Here is a 9673-nt window from a genome sequence, read left to right as displayed (position 1 = left end):
ATATAAATGTACTATTATATGAATATCATGGATATTATGAGATATCAAAGCACGTTGTTATGGATAACAAGCATATTACGAGATATAAATGCACTATTATATGAATATCTTGGATATTATGCGATTTCAAAGCACGTTGTTATGGATAACAAGCATATTACGAGATATAAATGCACTATTATATGAATATCATGGATATTATGAGATTTCAAAGCACGTTGTTATGGATAACAAGCATATTACGAGATATAAATGCACTATTATATGAATATCATGGATATTATGAGATTTCAAAGCATGTTGTTATGGATAACAAGCATATTACGAGATATAAATGCACTATTATATGAATATCATGGATATTATGAGATATCAAAGCACGTTGTTATGGATAACAAGCATATTACGAGATATAAATGCACTATTATATGAATATCATGGATATTATGAGATATCAAAGCACGTTGTGATGGATAACAAGCATATTATGAGATATAAATGCACTATTATATGATTATCATGGATATTATGAGATATCAAAGCACGTTGTTATGGATAACAAGCATAGTACGAGATATAAATGTACTATTAGATGAATATCATGGATATTATGAGATTTCAAAGCACGTTGTTATGGATAACAAGCATATTACGAGATATAAATGTACTATTATATGAATATCATGGATATTATGAGATATCAAAGCACGTTGTTATGGATAACAAGCATATTACGAGATATAAATGCACTATTATATGAATATCATGGATATTATGAGATTTCAAAGCACGTTGTTATGGATAACAAGCATATTACGAGATATAAATGTACTATTATGTGAATATCATGGATATTATGAGATATCAAAGCACGTTGTTATGGATAACAAGCATATTACGAGATATAAATGCACTATCATATGAATATCATGGATATTATGAGATTTCAAAGCACGTTGTTATGGATAACAAGCATATTACGAGATATAAATGTACTATTAGATGAATATCATGGATATTATGAGATTTCAAAGCACCTTGTTATGGATAACAAGCATATTACGAGATATAAATGCACTATTATATGAATATCATGGATATTATGCGATTTCAAATCACGTTGTTATGGATAACAAGCATATTACGAGATATAAATGCACTATTATATGAATATTATGGATATTATGAGATTTCAAAGCACGTTGTTATGGATAACAAGCATATTACGAGATATAAATGCACTATTATGTGAATATCATGGATATTATGCGATTTCAAAGCACGTTGTTATGGATAACAAGCATATTACGAGATATAAATGTACTTTTACGTGAATATCATGGATATTATGAGATATTAAAGCACGTTGTTATGGATAACAAGCATATTACGAGATATAAATGCACTATTATATGAATATCATGGATATTATGAGATATCAAAGCATGTTGTTATGGATAACAAGCATATTACGAGATATAAATGCACTATTATGTGAATATCATGGATATTATGAGATATCAAAGCATGTTGTTATGGATAACAAGCATATTACGAGATATAAATGCACTATTATGTGAATATCATGGATATTATGAGATATCAAAGCACGTTGTTATGGATAACAAGCATATTACGAGATATAAATGCACTATTATGTGAATATCATGGATATTATGAGATATCAAAGCATGTTGTTATGGATAACAAGCATATTACGAGATATAAATGTACTATTATGTGAATATCATGGATATTATGAGATATCAAAGCACGTTGTTATGGATAACAAGCATATTACGAGATATAAATGCACTATTATATGAATATCATGGATATTATGCGATTTCAAAGCACGTTGTTATGGATAACAAGCATATTACGAGATATAAATGCACTATTATATGAATATCATGGATATTATGAGATTTCAAAACACGTTGTTATGGATAACAAGCATATTACGAGATATAAATGCACTATTATGTGAATATCATGGATATTATGAGATATCAAAGCACGTTGTTATGGATAACAAGCATATTACGAGATATAAATGCACTTTTACGTGAATATCATGGATATTATGAGATATTAAAGCACGTTGTTATGGATAAAAAGCATATTACGAGATATAAATGCACTTTTACGTGATTTCCAAGAATATTATAGGAATGAACAATGTTGGGCAGTAGACAGGATTCCAACCTGCGCCTTTCAGGATCACAAGACAAAAATGCTTAGTTGGAAATACGAAGCAAGCGATGCAAGTTTATAAACACGAGCAGGGAACGCAGAGCAAGGACAAAGTTCTTTGTTTGAGCGATAAGGCACGCTCATCGCACAGACTGAAGTGGATACGACAAACACAAGAGATGTTCATGCTTTTTTCTGTCCCTGCCTTCAGCCCGGGCTCGAAGACGTCACACACCTCGGGAAAACGCTGAAAAAGTAGAACTAATCGGTGTAACATCTGCAAACATCACGAGGTGTTCTCACACACACATGGGCCACAAATTCCAGCGCGAATAATTGAGCGACTCGGAGGAGTTAGAGGAATAACAATTGAACACGATTGATAATAGGAAGAAGAGTCCGAATCGCCGTTTGTGCCGCACCCCCTCTCGCGGCACCTGGGTGAGCGCGCGCGCTCGCGGTCACAAACACGCGGGGAGAGAGAGGTGCTGTGAGTAAGTGTGGTGAGCGAGTCGAGGAGTGAGGGGACATTGAGTGCGAGCGAGTGAATTGAAGCGCGAGGAGCGAGGCACGATTGGCAACAACCAAGGGTAAGTGCTTCGTCCAGAGATCGTTCACCGTTTCTGATTATACTGTTCATTTACAGCTCTATTTCTCCTCCTAAATTGCTAATGTACATTATCCTAAAACATTGATACTTTCAATAATCAAAATACTTTCATTGTATTCATCTTACTTTTCTGAATAATTGATTGATATAATCACAAAATCACTTTTATCAATTACCGGTACTTTCATGAAGCTTCTGCACCTTTATCTACCACCTGCATTATTATTATGAAAATCATTCGTACTTTTATTATTCACCGTAGTGTTAGCATTTATCGGGCTTTTATCATTCACCATACTTTCAGTACAACCGATACTTTTATATTCATGGCGGCACTTTTGTTACTCATTCGTACTTTGAAAAAAGCTACACAATTACATTTATAAAGTTTATGTTAGTTATGTACACACTTGTCAACGCACTTTCAAAAGCATTCGTGCTTTCATAATAACCTGGACTTTTGTAAATCACGGTACTTCACAACCCTTGCTTTTACAATGACATGATTTTTTTTTAAATCAATACCTAATAGGTTTATAATCATCCATACTTTTATTAATGAGCGTACTTTTAGGAATCAACGTACTTTTATAAACCACTATACTTTTGTAAAGCACGATACTTTTATCAATGAACGTACTTTTGTCAATCACCGTAACTTTATAAATGAGCGTATTTTTATAAAGCACCGTGTTTTTATAAACCGTGATACTTTTGTCAATGAATGTACTTTTATAAATCACCAAACTTTTATACATCAGTGTACTTTTATAAACCGTGATACTTTTATCAATGAATGTACTTTTATAAATCACCAAACTTTTATACATCAGTGTACTTTTATAAACCGTGATACTTTTATCAATGAATGTACTTTTATAAATCACCAAACTTTTATACATCAGTGTACTTTTATAAACCGTGATACTTTTATCAATGAATGTACTTTTGTCAATCGGCTTGCTTTTGTGTATCAGCGTACTTTTAAAAATCACCATGTTTTTAGCTGCGACGAGCAGCTCTATAAGAGGACCTCGTTGTTGTTCTTGTTGTTGGGGTGCCTTTTTGAATAGCGCATGCGCATACACTCGGATGTGCGTTGGTATGCGATAAGAACATCGCGGACTAAAATCGCGATTTGTTTGAAGAAACCAAAATAAATTTAGCAACAAAGACAACATGAATGTTTTCATATCAATGTCGTTTCACAGAACTTGACACAAATTAGGTGTAATTATTGAATATTGCATGCGCATACACTCGGACGTGCGTTGGTATGAGGTAAGAACATCGTGGACTAAAATCGCGCATGCGTATAATTTAATGACTGGTCTAATTTGGTAGCGCATATTGCAACGGATATCCTCATGATTCTACACGTAGCAGCTGGTGACCACACTGTGGTCATTTTTCTCTTGTTATAAACCATGACACTTTTATCATTGAATGTACTTTTATAAATCACCAAACGTTTATACATCAGTGTATTTTATAAACCGTGATACTTTTATCAATGAACGAACTTTTATAAATCAGCGTCCTTTTACAAATTGGCGTACTTTTAGAAATCAACGTGTTTTTATAAACCACTATACTTTTATAAATCGGCGTACTGTCTAAGATCACCGTACTTTTAAAGACCATAATACTTTTATAAATCAGCGTCCTTTTACAAATCACCGTACTTTTATAAATCAACGTCTTTTAAAAAATCACTGTACTTTTATAAACCACTATACTTTTATCAATCAGCGTACTTTTGTATATCAGCGTACTTTTAGAAATCACCATGTTTTTATAAACCATGATACTTTTATCAATCAGCGTACTTTTGTATATCAGCGTACTTTTAGAAATCACCATGTTTTTATAAACCATGATACTTTTATCAATGAACGTACTTTTGGAAATCACCGTACTTTTATAAATCACTGTACTTTTATATATCAGTCTACTTTTGTAAACTGTTATACTTTTATCAATGAACGTACTTTTGGAAATCACCGTACTTTTATAAATCACTGTACTTTTATAAATCAGCGTCCTTTTACAAATCGGTGTACTTTTAGACATCAACGTGTTTTTATAAACCACTATACTTTTATAAATCGGCGTACGGTCTAAGATCACTCTACTTTTATAAACCATTATGCCTATACTTTTATAAATCAACACACTTTTACAAATCACCCACCGTACTTTTATCAATCAACGTGTTTTTATAAACCACTATACTTTTATAAATCGCCGTACTTTTATAAATCATTATACTTTTATAAACCACTATACTTTTATAAATCACCGTACTTTTATAAATCACCGTACTTTTGCAAACCACTATACTTTTATAAACTGCTATACTTTTATAAATCAGCGTGGTTTTATAAATCACTGTACTTATATAAACCACTATACTTTTATAAACCGCTATACTTTTATAAATCAGCGTGGTTTTATAAATCACTGTACTTATATAAACCACTATACTTTTATAAACCACTATACTTTTATAAATCACCGTACTTTTATAAATCACCGTACTTTTATAAATCACCGTACTTTTATAAATCGGCGTACTTTTATAAATTAGCATACCTTTATCAATCACTGTACTGAGACTACCCTTGCATTTCTAATGTCATGCACTTTTATCAAAACCTAATAGGTTTATAATCATCTGTACCTTTATATATCTCTCTACTTTTATCAATCAGCGCACTTTCATAAATCGGCGTGTTTTTATCAATCATTGTGCTTTTTATAAAGTTGACCTCGATAACCTCTAAGGATAGGTTAGCTCATGTCACATTAGTGTCCCACCCTCTATCTTTAAACAACATGCAACCACCTCCTACTCCTCTAGCACTCTCCCACCCCACTCTCCTTCATTCCACATGCATGTGCACACACATACACACACACACACACACACACACACACACACACACACACACACACACACACACCACCATCATTATCTCACACCCGCCTTCCACTGCTTCTTTCCACACACCCTGCCTAATCTCCAAATCCTCCCATTCAAGTCGTTCTTCCTGGCAATTTACCTCCTCCTCCTTCCGTGGCGATGTTGGACCGTCAGGCACAAACTTTACCGACTGTGCATGATTCGTGCATTAGGGGTAACCTCTCCGCGGTACTTTTTGTTACAATGGTGTACTCGCGTACTCGAGCGTACTCGTGCGTGAGGAGATTATACATGTTATAATTGTTATAATCTTGTTTGTGACGTGCTTTGGGTGGCTTGAAACCCACACTTGATGGACGAAAAAGGCGGTTTGTTCGTGAATCCGTGATTTTTATTTACTTTATATTAAAATTCTTTACAAAAAGAGTAAATTAACCTCGAGTAGCGGAGGATTTGTGGTACAACCGTTTGTGTTACTTTCTCACCTTTTGCACCATCTTCATATTAACTTGAGAGGATAAACCACCTTTACACTATTTTCTACAACTAACTACAACCCTCACACAAACCTGAAAGGATAAACGACTTTTACACCATTCCACATGTAGCTAAACGCAATTCTGCATTCAGATGAACCTAAGAGGAGAAATCGACGCCATATTGAGATTCTCCATTTCGCGCCATGGGGAAAAGCTTTGAGAACGTTTTGGGTACTTAGGTAGAGTTTGATCCCATTCATATTCCATGACGGGTGTTCGGATCCCTGCCTCGGGTATGTAGCTACACTTGTGTAACGACTAATGATACGGTGTGGCAGAAACGAAGATAAAAGTTTTATCCGAACAGGATGTGATAGGGCCTACCTTTTGACGGAGAGTAAAAATATTACACGAGATGTATTCATATTAAACGGGGAGTAATAACATTTGACTATACATTCATATGAGATGTATAATAACATTAAATGGTGTGTAAGAACATTGCATGGGATGTATAATAACATGAGATGAATGTATTAACATTAGATGGGATATAATCACATTAGACAGGATGTGTACAACATGGTAACATTAGATGTACTAGTGAGATACCTGCGTTACGCACGTGTAGGGGCCGGAAGCAAACAGGCAATGCAGATAAGGCGAATGCTAAAGCATGAAACCAATAAATTCCACATTCCTGTAACACTCTCAGTCGCGCGTCAGACATGGACAGCAAGTTCGTGAAGGACTTCCATGAAAAACGTACCCATTCGCAAACAAACGGGTAGGGTACGTTCACGTATAGAAACATCGATCGTGGACCCGTGGCGAATCTGCATATGGCGATCCGTGAAGTTCACGTTTAGAAGGTAGAAACCATCACGGCATGTCGTCATTTACTTCAACTCGATATCTTTTTTCATTCCAAACAACATAACTACAATCACAAATTAATCACAAAATAAACTTTTAACAACATTGTTAATGTTTCCTTCATTGTACAAACTACCAAGTCAACAGTTAAAAGGATTTTGAGCCGATAGGGGTTACGGCCTTGGCATGATCGATGGAGACAGCGATCTGTTAGCTTATACACTGCCCAAATAGTTATGTGGAATTCTCTCATGTAGAGATTAAACCCACGTCATTTGAACTTTGGCGGAGGTCATTATTTACTTTTAATGATTATATATGAATCAAAAAGAAGATAATTGGTTTTGGGTCATCCTTTCCGCATATCTCGTGGGATTGTGAGTTGGAGAGACGAGCGTGATGGTGGGGAGGGGGTTGGCATTCTGCCAAGCAGGGATTCAACCCATGTCCTTATAAAAGGTCTTTGTCCGAGGTCACTGAGTCCGATCGGTGCAGCCGAGCAGCGATCGGTGCAGCCGTTTGTGCAGCACCTGGGAAAATAACGTTATGCGGGAGTCCAAACCTGAAAATGCTGGAGGCCAACGCTGAAATTGGGAAAACAATATACCCTATTTTACTCCAGGAGATCCCAGGAATACCCACCAAAAATATCGTTGTGATCGGTTCAGCCGTTTTTGCGGTACCTTCGAACGGACAGACAGACGGACGGACATTTGGTGAATTATAGTAAGATTATAACATTAGACGGGGTAATTATATTAGATTTGGTGAAATAACATTATATCAGGAGTAATAGCATTATATTGGATGTATAGTAACATTAAACAGGAAGTAATTATCCACTACAGTATAATATTCTCCGCTAGTTGCTCTGAATCTGTGAAGCTCTCGCTGTCCAGGGCGGAGCTTAGCTCACTAGCCTGACTCCACCCACAATTGTAACCTGAAAAAAAATCAAATCATACGTCCGCCATTTTGAACTTTACTTATCGGCTTCAGGCTTCAGACCCAGGGTTTTAGGCATCAGGCCTCTGGTGCACAGTTGAAGACTGAGTAAAATGTCATCTATCATGAACAAAAGGTATGTTTTAATTACAGCCCATGCAGAGGAAATGAGGAAATACATGTTATTTTTGGGAGTGATTGAGGCCGTGGTTAATTGCCTATACACCACCAAAATAAACATTTTTTGCACTCAAGAGGACTTCTGAGTTCATGTATATTTGAAAATTGAACAACACGTCATCTATTATGAAAGAAAGGTATGTTTTAATTACAACCCATGCTGAGAAAAGAAGTCATGATTAATATTTAAGTATTTAATAAAAACAACAACTCCAGGCTGTCCTTTTGATGGCCTTTTAGTTTTATGGCCTTTTATGCTGTGCACCGGCAAAAAAATGGAAAGTTGTTGGACGTAATTTCAGTTTTCGCCTGAGGTTTCAAGAATTTTCAAGGATTTTCAAGGCTCATTAGTGTGCACATACAGGATTTATAAAAACAAACTATTTCACATGTGCATGGACATGTATTTACATATTATGTGAAGTAAATAAATTGTTTAATTTACATCATTTCAGGATCTGCTGAATTGTCAGCACCCATTTTGGAAAACTCTACATGCGCCATCTAACTCAAGGTGTGCAGTCATATATGTCTATGCCCATGCGGCTCCCACAGGTGCTGGCCTACAAGTAACATTACACTGAATGTATAATAATATTTGATGGGAGTACAGCAAGTTATCCTATAACGTCGCTTCTAACAACATCGTTTCGCTATAATGTCTTCAACCAATAGGGGAACACTTTTCCAACATCGTCGTAATGCTTCCATATAACGTCGTTGGTTCACATCAGTGCGCTGCATTTTTCGACTTTCCTCCCTCCCACGCAGAATTAGGAAGTACTTGCGCCAACGGATCAGCATCCCAGGTGGTTGGTACAGTATATCTACCGTACACGTGAGGATGTAAAGCGACGAGAGGTGGAAGAACAGATCATACCCATGCAACGTCAGTATTTGTTCAGCAGTCCACGCAGTGAACTTACACTGTTTCTTTTGTGAAGTGAATTTGCACGAACATCACCCATGAGTGATAAACGTCTTGCTAATACGTCGGACAATGAGCCAAGAAGCAAAGTAGGGACAATGAGCCAAGAAGCAGAGGAAATCGCGTCCTTGGAGACCAAGATGGACATTGAGACGTGAGAGGGCAGTAGTCTTTGCCAGATCTCTGCCTGCCAATAACGACCGTGCGGACCATCTCGCCGACGAGATTAAACAAAGCATCAACTATGTGACACAGTTAACGGCGAAAAGAGCGAGCCTGCCTCGTGGCCACGTGATGAAGAAGATGGAGCGGATGCTGCTTATGCGGATCGAGAATCAAAATAAGTAAAATCAGCCTCTTAGCCTCATCGTGAACGACCACCGTCGGTGAGTGCTTCACTTGTTACTTTTTTGTTACCTATATCATGCTTTTATTTATTTTGTTTGTTTGGTATTTTATGTTATGATTAGGATGATGTTTAATGTAAAGACTAAAAAATATGGTTGTTTTCGCCTCATTAAAATTTTTGACTT

General features: G+C 36.1%; 1 protein-coding gene across 1 annotated transcript in view; it reads left to right on the top strand.

The window, feature by feature from the left end:
- The first annotated feature begins 2659 nt into the window (after positions 1 to 2659).
- Positions 2660 to 9673, top strand: part of LOC137425579 (uncharacterized) — a 191618-nt gene continuing 184604 nt past the window's right edge. Inside the window, exon 1 of the mRNA XM_078776821.1 lies at positions 2660 to 2786. The gene's annotated coding sequence lies outside the window, so the exon portion shown is untranslated. The remainder of the gene's footprint in view (positions 2787 to 9673) is intronic.

Source organism: Myxine glutinosa, chromosome 4 (genome assembly GCF_964187855.1).
Source record: "Myxine glutinosa chromosome 4, kmMyxGlut1.1, whole genome shotgun sequence".
Classification (NCBI taxonomy): Eukaryota; Metazoa; Chordata; class Myxini; order Myxiniformes; family Myxinidae; genus Myxine; species Myxine glutinosa.
This window is presented reverse-complemented; position numbering and strand designations above follow the sequence as displayed.